This window comes from Barbatula barbatula (assembly GCF_947034865.1).
Source record: "Barbatula barbatula genome assembly, chromosome: 2".
In the NCBI taxonomy this organism is placed as follows: Eukaryota; Metazoa; Chordata; class Actinopteri; order Cypriniformes; family Nemacheilidae; genus Barbatula; species Barbatula barbatula.
The window spans coordinates 9,634,748-9,658,923 of NC_136767.1; positions in this window are offsets into that span (position 1 = coordinate 9,634,748).

Consider the following 24,176-nt stretch of genomic DNA (forward strand, 5'->3'; position numbering starts at 1 on the left):
TTCACACCTGGAATTGAGGATCCTCTGCCATTCCTCCTTGCAGATCCTCAGAGCCCATCTCTGGAGAGGCCTGAAAATGGCAAAGTCAGGGCTTTGGCTGTGCCATTCAAGAACAGTCACGGAGTTGTTGTGAAGCAGCTTCGTTATTTTAGCTGTGTGCTTAGGGTCATGGTCTTGTTGGAAGGTGAACCTTCGGCCCAGTCTGAGGTCTTGAGCACACATCCAGGATATCCCTGTACTTGGCCACATTCATCTTTCCCTCGATTGCAACCAGTCGTCCTGTCCTTGCAGCTGAAAAACACCCCCACAGCATGATGCTGCCACCGCCATGCTTCACTATTGGGACTGTATTGGACAGGTGATGAGCAGTGCCTGGTTCTCCACACATACCAGTTAGAATTAAGACCATAAAGTTATATCTTGGTCTCATCAGACCAGAGAACCTTATTTCTCACCATCTTGGAGTCCTTCAGGTGTTTTTTAGCAAACTCCATGCAGGCTTTCATGTGTCTTGTACTTAGCAGTGGCTTGTGAAGGCTCGAAGCCCTGACTGGTGGAGGGCTGCAGTGATGGTTGACTTTCTACAACTTTCTCCCATCTCCCGACTGCATCTCTGGAGCTCAGCCACAGTGATCTTTGGGTTCTTCTTTACCTCTCTCACCAAGGCTCTTCTCTCACCAAGGCTCTTCTCCCCTGATAGCTCAGTTTGGCCGTACGGCCAGCTCTAGGAAGGGGTTCTGGTCATCCCAAACGTCTTCCATTTAAGGATTATGGAGGCCACTGTGCTCTTAGGAACCTTAAGTGCAGCAGAAATGTTTTTGTAACCTTGGCAAGATTTGTGCCTTGCCACAATTCTGTCTCTGAGCTCTGAGTGTGGCTTTCCTAATCAAGTCCAATCAGTACAATCAAACACAGCTGGACTCTAATGAATGAGTAGAACCATCTCAAGGATGATCAGAAGAAATGGACAGCACCTGAGTTAAATATGAGTGTCACAGCAGAGGGTCTGAATACTTAGGACCATGTGATATTTCAGTTTTTCTTTTTAATAAATCTGCAAAAGTGTCAACAATTATGTGTATTTCTGTCAATATGGGGTGCTGTGTGTACATTAATAAGAAAATTAACTTAAAATAAAAAATGAATTTAAATGACTTTAGCAAATGGCTGCAATATAACAAAGAGTGAAAAATTTAAGGGGGTGTGAATACTTTCCGTACCCACTGTGTGTATATGTATATATATATATATATATATATATATATATATATATATATATATATATATATATATATATATATATATATAGTAAAATCTTAAAATTACATCTTTAAGGAATCTCTAAATAAATGGGCAAAGAAAAATCCACCATATTTTAACATCTAAGCCTTAAAAAATTCAGTTTGGTTTGCTGTAGTCTAATCATCTTGCAATGTTACTTTTCTGCCCTTAGATCTTTTTGTTCTTCAGACCACCACTGAAACAGTAAAAGGTCTTGCCCGCATATAAACTAATTTCAAATGTCATGTCATGCACGGCTAAAATGAAAGGAAACGCGTGCACTTACTTGCTGCTGCAAAGTCAATGAATTTGTCAAAATTTTATGGTAATTTGTTCAATTATTCCTAAGGCATTTAAATGATAGCAGAATAGAAGAGTAGAAGAACAGACGAATGTGGAGATAGATAGGTAAAAAGTGGAGGGCTGTGGCAATCCCTCCCCTGATGTTAGAATATCCCCAGAGGGCTTTAAAAGCTGTGTATCTCTGTGTAAGCGGCGCTAAAATGTCACTATGTTCCTCTCTACTCTTTATTACTCAATATAAGAGTCTCTCACACAGTGAGCTGATAAAAACATAAGCATGTGCACATATTCCCTCAATCTATATCACCAGCCCACACAATCTTAGCAAATGCATCCTGCGATAATGACAAAAAGATCAGGCCATTGCTTGCGCTTCTGTGACCTTTGACTCCCTCAGTCCCTCTTGTCCTGTTTGGGGTTGATCCGATGGGGTCTGTAAGGAAGAGCCAGACAGACCCAGAGCGATTTTGCGTCCATGACGGCTAAGCTCCCCCCTCTAGCGTTCACATATTTGTATTCCTTTAAGTTACTAAAACCATTATGTGAGTTTAACTGTTTTACCTCAAATATCACCTATTTTCTTTACACTGAATCTATACCAGGCACCAGGGGTTGCTGCTTCCAGTTGTAATGCAGTTTAACCATGTTAAACAGTAGCTGGTGCACTTTCCATTTCTTCTAAGGTCTGTCCAATGCAATAAGATTTTTACATGCTGCCTCAATATTGAAAACAATGGTGACAGGTTAAATTCCACAATGCAGTATTGTAGTAACAATAGCATTAAAATTCCCATTGGTATAGCAAAAAATGTATAACTACAGTCTAAGTCAAAGTTTAATTTATTCATCTGTAAAATTCCTATACAGAAAGAAAATTTCTTGGAACAAAACCGTTTTACTGTCTGCTGCCTTTCTGCATTATTTCTCATGGATGCGAGGTATGCAGCTTTATAGAAATGGACACAAGTGGTGAAATGGAGGAGGGCTTGCCTGTAGGGGATGCTAATTATTCACTGTCCCCAAATTAACCAACTTTAACTGGAACCCAACCTTTATCCACTGCTCTAAATGAAGGGGTAGCACGGAGGTTGAGACGAAGAGCGAGAGAAACAGAATGGAAAGATAGGAAAAAAACAAACCAATAATCTTGTACTTTGTCTCTTAAAGGCAAGCCACGGTGCCTCTAATGTAGACAAGTCAGTTTGTACAAACTACTAATACCAGCAGGGGACAAGGGAACACATCGCAAGCCACCTCATTTCAAAGATTTTTCGCAATCAGTGCCTCAATGGAGGGCCTCAATTTATGCTGCTACATCATAAAAGTGCTCTTTTGTTACATTTCCATCCTTAAAAGCGTCTTAATCCCTTTCTTTTCAGGCAAGTCTATGGCAAATTCCACAGGGACAACCCATTCGCTACAAGGGCTAGTGTGACCCACTCAGAAAGCAGCGTGCAAGGCTTTGAGCCTTTCTTCTCCTGCCACTCTCATGAGAACATTAAATCGTACTTTTCATTCCCCTCACTGTGGGGGTACGCCCCTTAATGATGACAGAGAAAGAGAAATTCCTGCACTCGGGTCCTATGATACCATTCTGCTGTCAAGCAGGCGTCTCGGTGGACAGAGAATCAAACATGGCTTCCTGTAGGTGGAGTGGCGATGAAGGTCACCCTGCAGCCCAGAGGAACAGGGGGAGAGGCAACACTTCAGAGTAGCTTCCAGCTTTCCCACAGAAAATTAAGTCATCCGTGAAAATGTATGTCTCTTTAACAATGCATAAATGTTAGAGATTTATATTTTCGCTTAGTGTTATTTGTGTCATTTTTGGAGATTATTTAATCTGTCAATTAAAAAATAAGAATGGTGATCTGTGAGACACCTTACCTATATTTTGTTTTCTCTTTATAGTCTTTGTTATCGTTCTATTTAAGAATTTCTTCATAAATGCATTTTGTTGCTAGGTTTGGCATATCCTGGCTTTGTGTGGGTCTGTTTTACAGGGGAGCAGATTAATCAGATTAAAATTGAGTCGTGTACCTCCAGTCACTCAGTAGCCTACTCTGCCTGGTCACTCGATGCTGCATGCTTCAATTATAACATTGGATTTAAATAAAACAGCCTTAAACTGTACCTAGTCACCATTCATCAACCATTTTTCTGCAAAGTCATGAAGCTAAAATTTCTTAATTTAAGAGACCCTAAGTATAAAGTATTGATGAATTCTCAGCCTGTGTGTGTTTCCCTGTATTATTTTTGAAAGTTAAATGCATATTGGTTTTATTGTAGTATTTTCAAGTCATCGAGACATACAGACAGTACAATTACAGAGCAACACAAAACACACACAGAGGCAATTTCTTCAACTAGATTGCATTTTACAGTTAACCCCAAAAAACGAAGTAAAGGCAGAGAGGTCAAGAAAGATTTGTTTCTACAGTGGCATAATAGAATAGCAAATTTCACTCTCTGACAGTCCTGCTTATTTGCACATTAGCAAATTTATGCTGCCAAGATCAATAGAAAATGCAAACAAACATTTCTCTTTAAAGAAAAATGTGCTGCTTTGATAAGGGCCATGGTAAAAAACAAAACAGGTAAAGCAAATATGGATTCAAATAATTTTTTTTGTGAATTAGCCATTATTTAACTGTTCTCCCAGCATCCATCGTCCTCTTATCTGTACACTGTATTCCAACTATATCATGTTCAGTAGTAGTCTGGTGGGGACATACTAGAGTTAAAATCATTGAGGCCCTGCCTATAGAGGAAAGCACGCCAAAACTATACATTATTATAATATGGTAAGTTAAGGCATAAATGTACCCTACGCCTACGGTATAATTTTTTCTCCAGTTACTGCATTGTCAATTCAGGTCAGTGGCAGAGGTACCCGGATGTAAGACCTGTAATGCGGTGGGATTTGGGCAGGTGAAAAGACTGCCACAGTTCTTGCTGATAGCTGAATAGAGACTTCAAAAACACATCCCAAGCTTTAAGAGCATTTTACTTTGAGTGTCACTCCTTTGTAATGGATTTTCATTCTTCAAGGGGTAAGTAGTGAGCAGAGGAGACAAGGAAATATGGTAGTGTGTATTGTACATACAGAAATAAAACAAATTTCACATTGTTTTTAGTGATCCAAGACAGCAAATTAAAGTCATTTGTAAGCTGTTCAACATGCTTGCATTAAATAGATTAGTTAATATTATATGAATTTTTTGCCACATATACCTTTACAGCTTGCATGTGCATGTTTCTTATAAGGAGAGTTGCAGTGGATTAGAGGCTGAAACATGCCCTACATGGTAAACGTGGTTGACTTTCCCCTTGTTACCCGGACTTTCAGTTTTCACTAAAGTTCCCATGACTCATTTCCCTTTTTTGTTTACACCTGTGACTTGTTATTTATCGGTCTATTTATATCTGGTTATTTCACTCAATCATTGTGAAGTCTTGTTAAGTGTTATAACTGCATTTCTGAGCATTTATCTATTGTATTACTTGTGTTTTGATTTTTGGACTTGCTTATTGTTTTGTGAACCTCTGCTGCCTGCCCCAGCAATCACCTGTGACCTTGTTTGCTGCCTGTTTGTCTCAATAAAGCTGCATTTAGTTCCTCAACCCCTTCAGTCTCGAAGCAGTTCGTAACAGAAGACTCCGCCAATGATAGATCTAGCAGCCGGACCCAACCACAGGAAGATCTCAGCACGTACTTATGGTAATCCCTTGAACAAACTGTGAGATGTTTGTGGAAGAATTCCTGTCGCATAGCCAATATGTGTCTGTTGATGATGGGATGTTAAAGGAGTGTGTTTGGCCTGGACTTCATCAGTAGTTTAGTCTCAATTTACCCGATGTGTGTTACAGTTTTGTGGCTCACACTTTACTATCAGAAAGTGGGCCAAGGAGACGGCCGCCAGCCCAGAGCCCGCCCAGACTGGCTGCCAGCCAGTCAAGTCCAAGGGTCTGTTCCTGAGCCGGGTCAAGTCCAAGGGTCTGTTCCTGAGCCTGGTCAGGTGCAAGGGTCTGTTCCTGAGCCGGGTCAAGTCCCAGGGTCTGTTCTTGAGTCGGGTCAGGTCCAAGGGTCTGTTCCTGAGCTGGGTCAGGTCCTAGAGTCTGCTCCTGAGCCCGGTCAGGTCCAAGAGTCTGCTCCTGAGCCCGGTCAGGTCCAAGAGTCCGCTACTATGCCTGGTCAGGTCCAAGAGTCTGCTCCTGAGCCCGGTCAGGTCCAAGAGTCTGCTCTTGAGCCCGGTCAAGCCCAGGAGTCCCGTTCCTCAGCTAGGTCAAGCCCAGGAGTCCATTCCTGAGCCAGGTCAGGTCCAAGAGTTTGTTCAAGCTGAAGCCACCAGGGGCTCCACTTATTCGGCCCATACCACCTTCTGCTTCATTGATGCCACCTGTACTCTGTCTCTGCCCCATGGCTGCCTCTGCTTAACAATCCTTGTCAGGACCCAGGTCCTGTTCCCCTTTACGGGCCTGGCTCTCCATCCCGCCCCCTGTTCCACCTCCACTCCACCTCCCTCCTTGACTGTTATTGGTATTAGAGCGTCGGGAATACACACTTTAACAGGAGGGGGCTATGTCACAGTCATTAGCTGGAGTGCCCTTATGCTCCACAAGAGGGCTATCCCCTCATGGCAGATTCGTTTTTGAATCAGGGCCATAAATGCTACACTGAAGAACATGAAGATAATAATCTATGTAATGTCAAATCTTTAGAACAACTGCTTATGTTTATTGGACTGCTCGGACCAAGGCCATTGTAAGGTAACTCAAACTGCAGTAGGGGTCCAGGGAGTGCTCCTGGATGCAAAACAGACCCAGCGTGGGGAACAGGAAACCAAATCTTAATTCCTTCAACCTCTGACTTCCCTTGGTCTCTTCCATTCAACCAGCCAACTATTATTTTAGAATGCAGTTCTTCAGTTTACTATTCATCAACACTCTCTGATTATTCCTTGGAAAAAACTCTGTGTATTTACTCATTTTTTTAATCCTTCGAGCTGTGGCATGTCAAATAAATCAGTGTTTTCAAGCCCCATTTCTCCTTTGGTTTGTAAGTTTGTGTTAGTACGTGTAAACAATCTGCAATATTACAAATCCGAAAGTCCACGGTAAAGCGAGTTAGCATCTCTAGCACATCCCTTTTCCTGGCCTACAGTAACGCCAGAATTGAGGTCATCCAGTAACTTCTGTAACGAGTCGATGTCGACACGTAACACATATGCATAATGTCTGCCCCCCTGGTTGTTTGCTACATCCTCGAAGATATGACGTTTCACTGAGTGGACTGAAGGAAACGGAGGAGTACTGAACAAACTGTTCAGAGTGAGTTTGCAAACTGTTGTTGAGTGATTCAAACATGTCTAAGGCTAAGGATGTTAAAAAACTGTGGTTAGAATTTATGCCTGCTCATAAGGGCATTAATTCGCTTTCCCGCTCATTCTCCTTCACAACTGCTTCCTGGTGGAACATTCTTCCTAACGTGGTCCGGTCAACCACATCTCTCACAACCTTCAAAAAACGACTTAAAATCCATCTCTTCTGTCAATACTTGACAGACAAAAGAAAAAAACTAAACCTCTCTCTTCTCTCAACAGATAGTGGTCTTGTATTTGTTGAAACTAGTAGCTTTGTTTTAGCACTTATCGTACTATTGCTCTTTTATGACATATGCCTTATTGCTCGCTGAACTATTTGTAAGTCACGTTGGATAAAAGCGTCTGCTAAATAACTAAATGTCAATGTAATGTTTAATATGATTCCGGCGCACTATACCCAGAATTAGCAATGACTGCTTCGTGAATCACAGCAAGTTTGAAACAGGAATTGTACAAAACCTAATCCTAAAGGTTGGGGCAGTTCCTACTTCCTACCTATCACTGGTAATGTTTCATCTCTTGATAAAAGACTAATATCATTAATTAAAGCAAATATGATTGATCTGTATGTACTATGTGTCTTTAACTTGAAGCATAACATGGTGTTTACTACTGTACATTATTTATTTAACAGTGCAACTCTTGTTTAAGACCCAAATAACAGAATTACGGATGTTGTATCAATAAAATAAGGACTCTTTAATGATTGAGGCTAGGGCCACATATAAGTAGCATAAAGAAATGCCTCACTATTCATTTGTGCATTTTATGTGTATCAGTTGCATACATTGTATGTGAATTAACTGTAGTGATTAAGAGGGGTTTAAATGACAACATCCAGCATGCCTCAAAATCATGTGGCTTTATGATTGGTCATTGTATTATTATTGTTTTATTTGTCACCATATGATCAGCTCTCTCTCTGGTGTATTAGAAGTGGCTGTATGGAATTAAAAGCATAGAGAGAATCGAGAGATATTTAATGCTCAGTGGGCCTTCGTATTCACTTACACCGCCATTGCTTAAAGAATTGAACATGGCTTTAATCTACAAATCTAATTGTTTTGTGCTGCACAAATCAAATAAGTGGCTACCAGATTACATTTTTTAGAATACATTTAAATAAGGTAAAATATGGGTGTACATGTTATAATTGTAAAGACAACCACTAATCTGTGATCAAATTAATTATGCTAATACATAAAGGTTCCAAAGTGCAAAGCCCAAACGGAACATTATGCACACTAAGGTACTCATCAGTCTCACAGGTAAAATGTGTCAAACCCAGCCATGGTCTCAACAGCAGGCCTTTGAAATGTCTACTTTAATCATGTTCTAGAGTGCAGGCAGCCCACAACAGAGTATGTTTACCCCGCTGTATTCCAGCAAACAACAGCAGCCCCAAAAAAGATTGGTCTGTCTCTGCGCTTGGCTCATTGTGTTGATATCAGTAAAAGGCTTTTTGTGCTATTGTCTGATGTGTCATGCAGAATGAAAGGGGGGTGTTAAGAGGTGGAGAGATGTGGGAGCACACCTGCTGAGCTGACCCAAGCAAGCCCCCCTCTCTTCCCCACTATTAATTTGTGTTGCTCCGAGAACTTCTTTTGTTGTCAGAGAGCCGTTTGGTGGCTACATGTTTGAAGCGCCACAAGTGTCAGTCTTCATTACATCCATGGCGAGGATGGCCAGTGAGAGATAGATGGAATAGAAGAACATGAGACATATAGAAACCGATTATTATGGCCCCACTCCAGCATAAGACACCTAATGTACCACAAATAAAGAAAACATGGCAGGCTTACCCTGTTTTACGTAATATTTGTCAAACTTCTACAGTAATATATCAATATATGTATCAGTACTATATTGCCTGAAATCACACTCAAAAGTGAGATAATTGCTCTCATTAAGACTAAGCCATTTTGGGAAGGAAACCTATAGTGTGACCTCTTGCAGTTTTAATTCCCCAGCAATAAGGGCACATTGAGATGATCACTGATGCACATAATGGCACACTTACGATACATGGATCTACACAAAGCAGCAAATGATTAGAAAGGAGACAGGGATGACAATCATGCATCACTTGCTTCATGTTCAATGGCGGGTGTTGATGAAGTTGGAGCAAGTGCATTTAGGGATGCTCACCGGAGCCCATATGGTGTTCCTGGTCCATGTCATTAGCTTGTTAGAGTTCTGACTACCAGCCAAGGAACTGTAGAGAGAGAGAGAGAGAGAGAGACCACCAACGACAGTGCTACAAACTGAAATGGTCTAGGGTCAACAGTACCATAATTACTTTCAAATGTCAGCCTACAATAAAATACAACAGTTCATCTGACAGAGAGCAAATTAGCTTTGACCATGGCGTAATTACCCTTTCCAGAAGAACCATTAGGAGAGATCAAATCTGCCCGTCCACTGTTTGAGAAAAGGCCATCAGAGTACACTCCACCTGACAAGGATGCACATTTGCCATTTTGCAAGGTAATTAATTGTCCTTATAATAGAAATTTTTATATTTGACTCTGGAATTGAAAGTGTAATAACCTGCCAGCTTTATCTTAAGCATTTGAAAGACAGTATGGGCCCTTCAAAAAACACCATTCAATTCATTCAAGTTGATAGACTATTTCCAACTGCATATTTAGAATATGGGTTCTACCATCAGCAGTGACGAAAAAGCAACTTCCAGTCAAATAAAAATACGTAAAATAGTTATCTACACCACAACAAATAAACATAAAACTGCATCTATTTGGTGTTGGTGGGAAGCGTGAAAATCAATATCTCAAAATTTCTGAACATACTTAAAATATCTATGCATTTAAAATCAGAATAAAAAAAAAATTCTGCGACACTAAGACCATCAGAGACACATTATTTACATTCACAAGACTCTAAGTTGACATATACCGTGGGCACTTTTGACTAAAAATTAGGTATGTACACTGGCACATCGTGCTATTTACAAAGTAACAGGGCCATTCACTGGCCTGGCATATTACATATTACAGGGTTTTATATTAATCTGTGTGAAGGCAGATCATTCTGACAACACATTTCAGTTTTTCAACATGTTAACATGTCAATTATAGGTTTGTTGGAATTATTGTCACAGTTATGTTATGTTTTGGTTTTGTTCTTGTTCTGTGTTCCTTCATTTGTATGGTTGTTAAACATTTTTCAATTTCTCCTGATTACATTTGCACAGGTATCTAAACCCTGTGTTGGTCCCCATTTGGTTGTCCGGTATTGTTTATGGTTTTGTGTAGTTTATTCTCCTGTGTTTGCTCCTGTTTGCTTATGGATATTCTACTACTTTGTTGTGTGCTTTTGTAGAACTACACTTGACAAGTACTCTTTTAGTAAATAGTAGATTTAATCATGTACATCAGTTTCAGATGATTTAATATTTTTTAACATAACTTTTTCAAATTTCAAGAAGGTTGTTTAAAATATTATTTAAATCGTGTGGAACCAATGTACATCATTAAATTGAGAAATTCCAACCTTTTTTCAGTATACTGGAATTTATTGTCACACCTTAATGTGTAAACTACGTTTTATATTGACCAATTCATGCACGCATGCATTTGTAAACTACGCACACACACACACACACACACAAAAAAAGCCTCAGTGCTTCACAAGGCTAATTTCTCCCCTATTACTACTGGTAACTAAAAGTTCATGGAATATTTAATGTTTTTTTATGGAACCATTTAGTCAAAAATTTCTTCTGAGGTTTTTCAATGGCATTGTAATGCTCCTTTTTAAAGAGTCTAAAAGCCTGTTAACACTAGAAAACTTGTTAGGTGGTTAGGCTGTTTATTTACACACCAATGCGTTTGGGGGACTGAAAACACAAACGTTTGAAAATGGGTCTTAAAGTGCAACAGCATTTTCAAAAAATGTGGCAATAAATTAGTATCTGAGTAAACTCTAAAGGCAGCGGTTTCCGATACACGCGTATTAAGCATTCAGTCTGTAGGCAAGTGTGAGTATTCCCAATGACCTCCATGGTGTGTGTTTGTGCTCATTGACATATTTATTAACATTTATCCAGCAAAAAGTAGATTTACTGCACCATCGCGACCAGGGGAGACATAATATGTATATACACAAACTATAAACACACATACACACCAACAAATGGTATCAAAAGTGTAATGTAATTTAATGTTATAAACAACCAAAACCAATTCATAAAGTTCGGCCAACTTAATATTAGATCACTAAATTCAAAGGCAGTTATTGTATATGAAATTATCACGGACAACAGTTTTTATAGACTTTGTCTTACTGAAACCTGGCTTAAACCAAATTATTATTTCAGTCTAAATGAGTGTACCCCACCATGCTACTGTTATATGCATGAGCCACGTCCGATTGGTCGAGGTGGTGGTGTCACAACAATCTTTAGAGATCTTCTACTTAGATTACTATAAAGAACAGAGCATACATTTAAATAATTTGAAGTGCTTGCGATGAACATAAATGTTCCAAATAAAAGTAACAAAACATTGCTCTCATTAACATTGGCTATTGTGTATACACTGGTCCCTACACTGATTTTCTGAAAGAGAGAGACTTCTTATCGGACCCATTGATTAACGTTGATAAAGTACTAATTGTCGGAGATTTTAATATCTATGTAGATAACACTGCATTAACTGTGGCGTTTACAGAACTACTACACTCTTTTGGAGTAAAAAAAAACATCAAAGGACCCACTCATCGATTTAATGATACACTAGACTTGATATATCACGGAGCTGATCTAACCAATATAGATATTATACCTCAAAGCGATGATGTCACCGATCAATATCTTATGACATGTACACTGCGCACTGCAGGAATCAGCCATTTAACTCTTTATCGACAGGGTAGAACAATTACCTTGGCTACTAAAGATAGTTTTGCAAAGAGCCTGCCAGATCTGACTCCATAATAACCATACCAATAAATACAGAGTCGCTCAATGGGTTGACCAGCAAATTGGGCGCTATTTTCTCTAATACATTAGAAGCTGTCGCACCTATGAAGTAAAAAAATATTAATGAGAAAAACATAGCACCATGGTATCATAGCACCACTCGCGCCATTAAAAGAGAAACACGTAAACTGGAGCCCAAATGGAAACAAACCCAATCAGAGGTCTGTAAAATTGTGTGGAAAGAGAGTGCAAACTGTTATAAAATGGCACTAAAAGCAGCAAAGGCTGAGCATCTCAGTAACCTTATAGAAACTAACAAAAACAATCCAAGGTTGCTAAATTAACAAATAAACAGACATCACCTGACCAGGGCTGCGTTTCCCAAAAGCATCGTAAGTCTAAATTGATCGTAAAAACTTAATATTAAGGTATGTTGCCCAAAAGCATCGTAATTTAGTAACACTTGAAAATGATCGTAGATCTACGAGTGCTCTGGAGTAATCGTAAAGCTGTAAGTGTATCGTAAGAAGACAGAGTTATGAGGTCACCAACAGGACAACCGGCAGATTACGCCTTTAACTTTATTCAAGTGCATTGTGATAATATAAGGTTTTGATTGTACTTTATTGTACTTTTTTTTGATGAGGGCGGTTAACAAACAAAAAAATTACAAATACACTTCTAAATGAAATGACAGCAAAACAAATAAGTAATGTACCAAAGCGCTTTTATCGCTTTGGAAAAAAGTGTCTGCTAAATGACTAAATGTAAAATGTAAATGTAGGAAATACTTCAAAGAGTTGGAAAAATAGAGATAAATTAAAAAAAAATCTGTCAATGACTTGCTGACGTGCATGAAAACCAACCATGTATTGGGCATTTCTTGGTTGGCCAGCATGTGGTCCCATCAGGGCTGGGCTGGTAATCTGGCATACCGGGCAAATGCCCGGTGGGCCGACGCACTTGGGGGCCGGTTGATATAAAATGTTTTTTTTTATTTGCCAACGACCGACCCATAAAGCAGGGACAGCGGCCCATTGGTTCATTATCCATACTGACACTGGGCTGGCCCAATCATCTCTTAGGGTTAGGGCTCCACCCCTCCCCCTCGGTTTCTTGTGTCATAACCGACATGTTAAGTGCTGTAGCTTCAGTTTCCAAGCCTATAGTAGCTTACCTGACGAAATTTTGCAAAAACAGGTGAACATATCACATGCAGGAGAGGTGACAAGCCATGGCGGCACCCAGGCAGAGGAGTAGGTGTCTGATAGTGAAGTCAAGGAGAGACAGTGAGTAGGAGAGTGTACTTGAAACGGTAAGCAGTGTTGGGCAGTAGCGTCGCTACAAGCAGTGACGCTACTAGCTTAACTACATTTTTCAGTAGCGTGGTGGTAACGTTGCTGTTTTCTGAATCAAATAGCTTTTCAGTAGCGAAGCTCTTTTGTTGATCAAGTAGTGCGGTAGCGTCCACACAAGCTAACGTTACATATTACCAAACATTTCTGAAGAACAAGCTCATATCGGAAACACAACTGCTAAGGATCACCGATCCTGGTCCAGTAAGTGACGCCATCACCATACAGGGACCGGCCGGTGACTTCTTCGTGTTTTACGGTAAACAGCTTTTTGGTGCATTACTACCACCTTCTGCTCCGGACGGTGACATCACAGTGTGTTGGCCTGGTTGGGCCACGACGAAGATGATGATTTACCTAAATTAATGAATATTCTAGTAAGACAACATAATCGTTGTCGCTATTATAATGTCTGTCAGATTGTCACCTACTGCACTAGCCACTCAGTCAGCTAAAGTCAAATAACACCGCATAAGCTATTTTGCATTGTTTTTGTAGCTAGGTTAGCAGAGTTAACTTATTCAATTGCAACTTCGGCTGATTATTCTAATTTTAATAACATGGAGCACATTGTAATTGACAGAGTTGCAGAGAAGAGCAAGCTACTGAGGAAACTGCTGTTATTGTAAGGTGAGTTGAGATTATTGATATTATTATAAAAATATTCATAATATTGTAGACTGAAAATGTGACTCGTTATTCTCTCTCTCTCTCTCTCTCTCTCTCTCTCTCTCTCTCAGGATGCCCTCACGTTTGTAGTTCGTTGTTTTTGATGTTCAGAGCACCATGGAGCCATTTCCACTAAGTAAGTATAAAATATGTGCAACCATCTCTCTACATTGTTATATATTAAAGACACTTATATGGGGATCATTTTTCTCATTCAGTTATCATTCTCTGTCTCTCTCTCTCTCTCTCTCTCTCTCTCTCTCTCTCTCTCTCCCCCTCTCTCTCTCTCTCTCAGGCTGCCCTCACTTTGTCTAGGCCCTACTCCACTGCCACCTTTGGTCACCACGGAGTCAGTCAAGAGAGAGTGAGTACACTGGTCCATGGCACTTAGTTCTCAGCTTTGTAGGGGTTTTTGGGAATGGAAAAGTAGATATGCATATCTACAGGGACCGCAAGGATGGTGTACTGGTTGGTTGTGTCTGACCGATTGTGGTGGGCTGGTCTGAGCAAAAATGCCAGGGCCCTTTTTTTATCCCAGTCCAGCCCTGGGTCCCATGCCATCTTTCTCGTCGTCCTCCTCCTCCTCAACCACCTCTTCATCTTCTTCCCTGTTAAGTAAGGGCAGTCTCATCTGCACCGCAATGTTGTGCATAGCTGTTACTATTATTACTGCACAGCACTTTTGTGGAGCAAACAGAAAACCACCGCTGAACTGGTGAATAGCCCAAAAGCGCAGCTTCCACCTCCCTATTGTGCGTTCCACAATACTACGTGCAACACGGTGTGCTTCGTTGAAATCTGTGTCCATGTCATTCGTAGGATTAGCCACAGGGGTAAAGAGATATGGCCTCAGTGGGTAACCACTGTCCCCAAGCAGCCTCCACTGTCCCTGTGAGTTTTGTGCCTCCTGACCCACAGATGAATTGGTGAACAAGAAGGAGTCGTTTGTGCTTCTCAAGACTTATGACCTCAAGACTTGACTACTGTAATGCACTACTTAGTGTTTGTCCTGCATCATCAATAAACAAACTACAGTTAGTTCAGAATGCAGCTGCCAGAGTTCTGACCGGGTCCAGAAAATAGGATCACATACTGTACACAACGCTCTCTAACATTTCAAAACTCAGGACTTTTGATAACACCTAGAATAACTAAATCCACCAAAGGGGGTCGAGCTTTTTCATACTTAGCACCTTATCTCTGGAATAGCCTTCCTGACACTATTCGAGGATCAGACACACTCTCCCAATTTAAATCTAGATTAAAGACGCATCTTTTCAGCCAAGCATTCACTTTATGCAACATATGCTTAAATAAACGACCGGGAGACTGCAGTTATTAGATATTATTTACTAGAATAATGTAACTTGTTATATAAACACCATGTACTGTGTTTTACCTTTTTTGTGTTTGTTTTATTTTCCCCTGTAAAGCTGCTTTGGAACAATGCACATTGTGAAAAGCTCTATACAAATCAAATTGAATTAAAAGTACTTTAATCTTAAAACAGGGTATGCATATGTAGTAATTAACTATTTTACTGCTATGCTAAGAATTGTAAAGTTAAGGATATAATATGTGCAAAGGCAGGTAGTATTTCTTTACAATGCAACATCATCATCCACTGACCTGGCATACATAATACAGCGTTTTCATTCATCTGTCTTTTACCATAACAGTTGATGGCTCTCCGATTCCCACCTCCTCAAAAGTCCCGACATCATCTTGCATAGTGCACTTTCTTTTGCCCCCACATCAGCAATATGACTCGCAATGCATATTTTCACCTCTGAAATATCTCCTGACATTGGCCCTCCCTCTTCCAACACAATACTCAGGTCCTTATTCATGCTCTGGCCACTTCCCTCATTGACGACTGCAATGCATCACAAATAAACCTCTTCAACGCCTCAAATCCATTCAGAATTCGGCAGCTTGGATCATCACCCACACCAGATCAAAGGACCACATCACACCCCTCCTTATTCAGCTCCATTGGCTTCCTGTTCCACATTGGATCAACTACAAAATTCTTAACCTTCAAAGACCTTCATAACCCAGCTCCCCCATACCTCTCAGACCTACTTCTTCCCTACACTCCTCCCCAGTCACTTTGTTCCTCTAAGGCTGCACTTTTAACTGTACCAACATTCAACCTTAGCACCATGGGAGCCAGAGCCTTTAGCTGCTCTGCCCTACTTTTTTGGTGTCTTCTCTCCCTTCAAACATCCTTCAACTAGTCTCTCCCTGTTAATTCAAATCTCAATTTAGACGTATATACGGTATGTTTAGATTGGCATACCTTACATAAATCTCACCACATTCAGCTTGTTTCTTATGTTTAAAATGGTTTCTTCTAGTTAAATACCTTGGGCCTCATTCATGAAACATTCGTAAATAGTCAAATTTGAGTCATTTGCGTCTAAAACTGACCTTCCCGAAAACTCTCCTCCGGATTCACCAATACTTCATAAATGTCTTATATAAAACACTATATGCATAACAATAGATTAATGATTTATATGTGTCCACCAAAACATTTGTAGCCAAGTGAAATAATGAAATAATTCTTATGAAAACGGCCAGCCGGTGGCGCTTGAGTGCTTTAGAGGCAATGCGTTTTTTCCGGAGACGCGTTGGTTGCTGTGTTTTGGAATATCTACGACAGTAACATATTTTTTGAAAAATATTCCTAAATATGAAAATGCAGGAACCAGCAATATTAACTTCTCCACTGTTCTGTGTGATGGTTGGACAATGTAGAGTTTGTCCCGCCCCTCTTCCACTGTGATTGAGTCCAAAAATGTACGCAGTCAGAATACTTTACGGAGGATTTACACAAAAATGTGTTCTGCTCATGCCATAGTTTTTATTTGCTATTTTATTGTACTACTGACTTTTGAAAACTGTAGACTTATATTAGGCCTAATAGTTTTCAAAGTCCATGCTGTAAGGTCTTGAAAGACGCCAACAAATCAAATCTATTATTACTTTTATTAGTGAATTCACTATTTAAACAAATGACAGGGCCCTATATGCACAACATACTCAACTCTTCATTCAACACACTCAAACACACACCAGACCCCTAAAACGTTTTCAGAGGTCTTAATAAGAGTAAAAAAATTCACCAGTTGAGTGTAATTTACTATTTTACTGCTATGCTAAGAATTGTAAAGTTAAGGATAACTTCAGACTTTTCCAGTCACCCAGAGTGCCATCTACTGTTGCCATGATCTTCCCCCCTTGTCAGAGGAACTTTTCTTGCCACAAACCTACGAATGATTCTTTTTAGGATTAACATGCAGAAATCCCATTTACATCACAGAACGATTTGCCATTTAACCACTCGCTCCTTTTAAATGTATCTCTCTCCCTCCTCTCACTTACAATGTGAGCACGTATTGGGAAAAAAAATAACGCAATAAACCTTAAAGGAACAGTACAACTATATTGATAGTTGATACTAAAATATGCCTGTTCAATGGTATATCACACACTCATTCCTCCCAATATATGCAAATTTACCTCAATAGAAGTGCATTTGAATTTATGCCCTGATACAGGTTCGGCAAACAGATTAAGACATGACCTGCTTTTCTCACAATACCTGCAAGTGAGGCATGAAGCATCAGAAATGGTGATGAAAGCCATTACGACCATTTTTTGTAAGCCCCAATATCACATATGTGCTGCTTATTTCTTGGTGACTATTACTGTAAATTCCTGCTGCCTTTTGTTGGCTGGTTCCTGGCTTGCTTTTTGCAGGGTGCAAGCTGCACGATGGGAAGGCACCAGGCCCAGAAGCCAGCTTTCCACCACAGCTGTGAATGGAGGATTATACGGGGAGATGGATGTGGAAAAGTGCCCAGCTGAGAAGCAGCACTTCCCAGGTACATAGCAAAACTACATCTGGCCCTGTTTCCTCTTCTCAGTGTTCTCTCGTTTATTATGGATTTATTAAAATACAGCTTTGTTGAGATTGTCAGAGAAGCTCCTGAGTTGGCAGCGACAATCATGATTAGTTATTCTGAATTATGCGTTGTGAAGTTTCCCTGCACTCAACACACACATAGATATGTGCAAGTTTATTTTCTTCCAGATCATCTTTCAAATGGCTCTCACTACATTTATTATTTGTGAAACGAAGATGCAGATATGGGAAAACGGGTTTATCACATATATCTCATAATTTGAATTTGCATGTTACTAACTGGCTTGGTGGCACTTGAATTTACCTAAGATTTGCAGTGAAACAGAACCAGGTGAAAATTTGTTGAAAATCAAGTGAAATTTTATTTAATTTTGGTCACGAATGGAAACAAGCTGCACTATATAGGGTTAAAGTTTCTCCACATTGCTTACATCACATGTTTAGCAGCAGATGTGAAATTCGTCTAAGCACTTCAAAGATTGCTTCCTCTTCATTAATTTTATCTTGGACATAAACTTTTAATATGCCCAGAATCACCTGACTTCCAGGGCGGTTTAAATGATTCCAACCTGTAATTACTGTTCTGGCACACATTGTAATTATATTGAAATTATTCAGTGATTTCAAATACAAGCCTCAAGCTACACAACAATAATTCAGAGCAGTGATAGAGAACATGTTTCTGTTAAGTAGAGATATAAAAAAAATCCCTGCAAATTTCTTCTTAAAAATACACAGAATTTTCTACTATGAGCTCACAAATGTATGCAGTCATGCAATGTAACTTTGGCACTGCCATGAATTCAATTAAGGCACCAGTGGCAGCAATTACTGCATAGAAGCCATTTTGGAACAGGGGTGCAATCTCTCTCTTGGTTAATGGACAGTTATGAAACAAAGTGACAATGATAATTAAAATAAAAAAAATAAAAAAATTAAAAGTTATCCCTTTCCTCCTTCCCTTTTTTTCCTCCTTTTTTTCCCTTTTTTTTCCCCCAAAACTCGGCAGTCAGCCCTACCTTCTTAAATTCCTTCATAATGTCTCAAAAACTCAGTTAATGGTGACCATATTTCTTCAAAATTTCCTCCCTTTCCTCTAACAATGTAAGTGAGTCGTTCCAATACAATACATGATGCCACCTCCTTCACCCACATATGATTTGAGGGTACATCCATTTTCTTCCAGTACAGAGATATTAACCGCCTGGCCTGCAGGAGTCCAAAGTCAATCAGTTTTATTTGTCTGGAGCTAAAAATACAGTTCTCTGGGTATATACCCAACACACATATTTTTGCCTCAGCAGGTATGTTTACTCCAGCAATCTTTGACAAAGTCTGCATGACTGACTTCCAGTACTGATGTAATTTTGGACAATCCCATACACAGTGAAAAAGAGTACCCTTTCCATCTAAACAATTACTACAGCTATCTGGGATATTAGGTGACCAACGGTTCTGTTTGACCGGAGTTATGTAGGTTCTCATCGACCATTTATATTGGAGGAGTTTCATCCTGGTACTAATTGACTGCTTTTGGGCTTTTAAACATGCAGCTTCCCAATCTGCCACCTTTATCTCCTCTTGAATGTCAGATCTCCATGCATCCAGCTTATCAGCGGAGGATTCCTCATCATATGTTAGTAAAGCTGCATAAAATAAAGAAAAATGACCTCTCCCTTCAAGATTTTGCAATATAATATTCTCTAGGTTTGACAGTGTTGGTTCAGATTCAATCTGTTAATATTTCGACCTAAAGAAATGTATAATTTGTAAATGTTTATAAAAATGCTTTTTTGGAATGTTATATGTTTGGCATAACTGCTCAAATGTAAGAAGGATGTACACCTCCGTACACCTTTATCCGCCCAGATTTTAAAACCCCCATCAGCTCGTCCTGCCTTAAAACCTGTGTTGCCCCAAATAGGCGAGAAAGGAGAGATGGGAGGAATACCTCCCATATACTGATGGGCCCTATACCAAATATCAATTGTGTTTTTTAAAAAGTTTTTTTTTGTCATTTTTCCCAATTTTTTGGGGCATGCGGAATATAAATACAAATTCAATTTAAGTTTTGTTTCTAATTGTTCAATATTTATCCATGCTGGGGGTGTCTCAGTTGCAAAGTAGAATATGGCTGAGCGCAGCTGTGCAGACCAATAATATAATTTAAAATTAGGGAGTTGTAACCCCCCTCTCTCATATGGCAGGTACAGCAGGCGAAGCCTTAGTCTAGGTTTTTTATTATTCCAAATGAATCTATTAAGGACAGTGTTTAATTCATCAAAAAAAAATTTGAGAGAGGCAAAGGGACTGCCTGGAACAGATATAACATTTTTGGTAATATGCTCATTTTGATAATGTTTATTCTGCCAATCATTGACACAGGCATTACCATCCATTTATTTAAAGATTCCTTTACTTCACTAACCAAAGGATCATAATTCATTGGTACAATGGTTTTAATGTCTGGAGTAATTTTAACACCAAGATATACAAATCCCTCTTTTGCATTGATAAACGGGGTCTGTACGACTCGATTTAGCCTCTCGTCCCTATTCAAAAATAGAATAGCACAATTTAGTTTGAATTCCTCTGTGTACATTTTGTGAACTTACATTCATATATTCAGATGTATTTTAATTTTTAGTACAGTTATATTATTAACTTATTCTCTCAGTAACATCTTGGTAGGACAGCAACAGTTAAACAAAAACAAAACGGATTCCGACATTAGTACTATGCTAATAAGAATAAAACAATGTAAAGATTTTATTTTTAAATTGTATTTATTTACATATTTTATGGACAGCTCAATTAACTAGAACAGAAACTCCCCTGAAACTAGATATAGTAATTATGGGTAAAAGTTGTCCTAGTGACAAACTTTTACAAGAAATAAGATGATCTCTCTTAATAAAGTAACGGCTAATCCGTTAGAAATAACATAACATTATTTTTGATATTCGACTAACTCTTTATCATTGTTGTTATCGCCATAGTGTGAATAGCCCTTAAATCTATAAAACAGGGTTTTCTTAATTTATCTTAACAACTTTAAATGTCGTAACTATTATGACAAAGTTCTGCAGCATTAAAACTCTAGAAAGAGGGAGGGTAACACTTTACGGTGCCCTAGTTACACATGTTACATGTATTAACTAGTAATTACTATAAATTATGCATAGTAACATGTAACTAACCCTAAACAAAACCCTAATCCCGACCCTAACCATATAGTTAGTACATGTAGTTACTTTGTAGTACTCAGTCCTTAACTGTATAACTACACTCTTAGACGGCCACTGTAAAATAAAGTTTAACCAGAGGAAGGAAGTTCATACAATTTAACTTCCTGTCAATTTAGAAGGTTTAATCTAACAGGGTGCTATAATGTAACATCTGCTATTTTGCCTGACCTTGTGTAAAAGAAGCTGAAAATGTGAAGCAAAGTCTGTATTATTTTCCCCAAATGCCCTTTATAAATTCTAACTAATCCAGCAATATTTTATTGTGTACATAAATAAAAGAACATTTACAGTAGGGAACTAACACATAATTTACTTGATTTGTCTTTATCCACATCCGTAAACTCAAATATACATTACCATGTCTAACCAAACATTCCCCCCTTTCTTAGGACCTTCTCTATCATTTATTTCCATCAAAAACATAATAAAATCCAAGCAAGATCAAATGCAATGTGAGAGAGGGAGGTGGTGGGTTGCCTGGACATTTTCCAGAGTGCTCAAACCAGCAGTTCCCTGCATGCAGTACCCTGATCTGGGCTGCTTTTACTGATCTCTCGCCCTTGTAACTGCCAGCAAACACACAGCCACTCTCTGATACTCAATGCACAATTCTAAGCCGTTTTGAAGTATAAACAGTGCATTCACATTGAAAATTCCCTTAAAAAGCAGTGCAATTTTTTAGTACCAGGATGATACATTTTTTCAACCGAAAATATGAAGTGTGTAACTGTGGACACTTCACGCACTCAACGATTGCAGTTTCACATACGTAGCGGAAGGGAGGCGGGGGTATCAGACACTGCTCGGCCAAAACTATCCTGCAGAGTGATAACGCTTCAATTAGATAATGACTAAATTACATTATACTTAAAGTAAGTAACAGATTAAAACTACATTAAATGTAGATTGCACACATAGATTTTTATTCACACGCTTTGTGCAATGCCTTTTAAGTCATTTACGCTCATCTGGGAAACTAATATACTTCAGGTTAGTATAAAACCATTTAGTATTTAATTTGGGACGTTACTACCCTTCTAAAATTCATACACTACATGGTTGAGTGCACAGTGCAAATGCAGTGTATAGTATGTCATTTTGGACACAGCTTCACTCTTGCAACTGTGCCACAAATTAGCTGTTGATCTGCCACAATGGCACTATAGGGACTCTAGCCGAAAATTAGCTGGGGCGTCTTCCAGCATAGTTTTGTCCCCTTCATGCAGTTTACAGTCATTCAATGTCAGCATAACCAATTGTAAATAAAAAAGCTAACTTTTGTCAAAAGCAAGTTAAATGTAAGGTTCCTGTGACACTGCATGACTTTATTACAGTATCACCATCATTGTCTTTACACAAATACCTTATCTGTGATACAGTATGTCTCATATATTAATTAAACATCACAAACTGTCTCAGCTGCAATGGTGATTCATTAGGCTGTCATCACGAACATAAGTACAAATACAAGCTGCTCATCAAAAACAGGCTGATGTCATCAAAATCAAGAACACTAATTAGACCCTCATTAGATGCCTGCACCAATGCATGGGCGTTACCAATGTTTCCTACATAATGCTTAGCTGCACTGTCCTGTTAACACTGAAGTGGCTAGTCTCCCTGGGTTTTTATAGGCAAATGAGAGCTGCCAGAGTTCAGGTTGAAAGTATTCTTTATATTCCAATCTTATCTGTTCAAGGAGAGCTGTATACTGTATTTGCCATTGCTATGTTTTTATATTTAATGCAACCTAATTTTGAAATCACAAATGAGTATTAACTGTTTGTACCTTGTATAAAAACTAATGTGGAAATTGGCAGAGAAGAGTGGGGAGAAGGGTACAATGAGCCAGCCTTTACTTTGTTTGAGTTGTACATTTGTATCTTTTTTTCAGACCAGTGGTGAACTTTTGAAATGTTGTGTTTTTTTATCAAGCAGCAATCTTGCGGTCTTTCTCGGGACACCAACAAAGATGTGACTTAAACTGCAATTAATCGAATGGTCGACGTTACATTTTTAATCAGAGTCCGTGCCCCTCAGTCCGTGGCAAAACATTGGAAAACGACTGCTTTTAATAGTAAACTGAAAAACTATTGTTTTAATAGTAAATCACCAAACTGGATTTACCCAAGCTATTATCTGCTGAAATTAACAGCAGCTGTAATCCTACAATTTACCTGTGACTTTGGTCTAATGAAATGTTGCCTGTAATCGTGTTACAATTACATTTACGCAAATAGAAAGCTGTAAAACTCAGCCAGAATATAATATGATATTTTGTATTATATTTTATATGACTCAAAAATATCAAATTCAAGGCTTTGTTCTTACCCCCATTTGCATTTTGCTTGTTTTAAGCACAAACTCACCTAAATTTGATATTTTATCTCTAAAAACAATATATACATTTTTTCTTGCCCAAAATAATGCATGCAGCTGTTACTTTCAAATCAACACATACAGGAGTATGCATCAGTATATTCGACTGGTGCTTATCAGCAAGATCTCCCTCATCTCTCATCTGCCAACACAAATAAAACAATTGAGTTAATGATTTCACTCATACAGATGCACTCAGCAATTTGAAGATATAACAGCATTTTTATTGAGAACGTTTGGGTGACGGTAACATGCTCACTCTACGTGTCTCTCTACTCGTGCATACAAATCCGTCGAATTCTGGCTTGAGGCTCCCTCCGTTTGCGAAGTAGGCCCTGGCTGCTTCCCCTCCAGACCTTCCATTTGCCCTTGCCCAAGGAGCCTACCCAAGCATGAGGCTGCCTCCGTTCTCGACTCCGGATGGCCACCTTCTTTCCTCCTCCTTTAATCCCCCACCCATGGCCTGCTGCCCCTCTGTCAAACTCTAGCATGAGGCTGCCTCCATTGGATGGCGCAGGCCCTGGCTGCTTCCCCTCCAGACCTTGCATTTGCCGTTTCCCAAGGAGCCAACCCAAGTGTGAAGCTGCCTCCGTTCTTGGCTCCGGTGGCCACCTCCCTTCCTCCTCTCTCTTCCTCAGGCCTGCCCTTCCCTTCAAGCTGGCATCTGCCACTCCGATGACATCC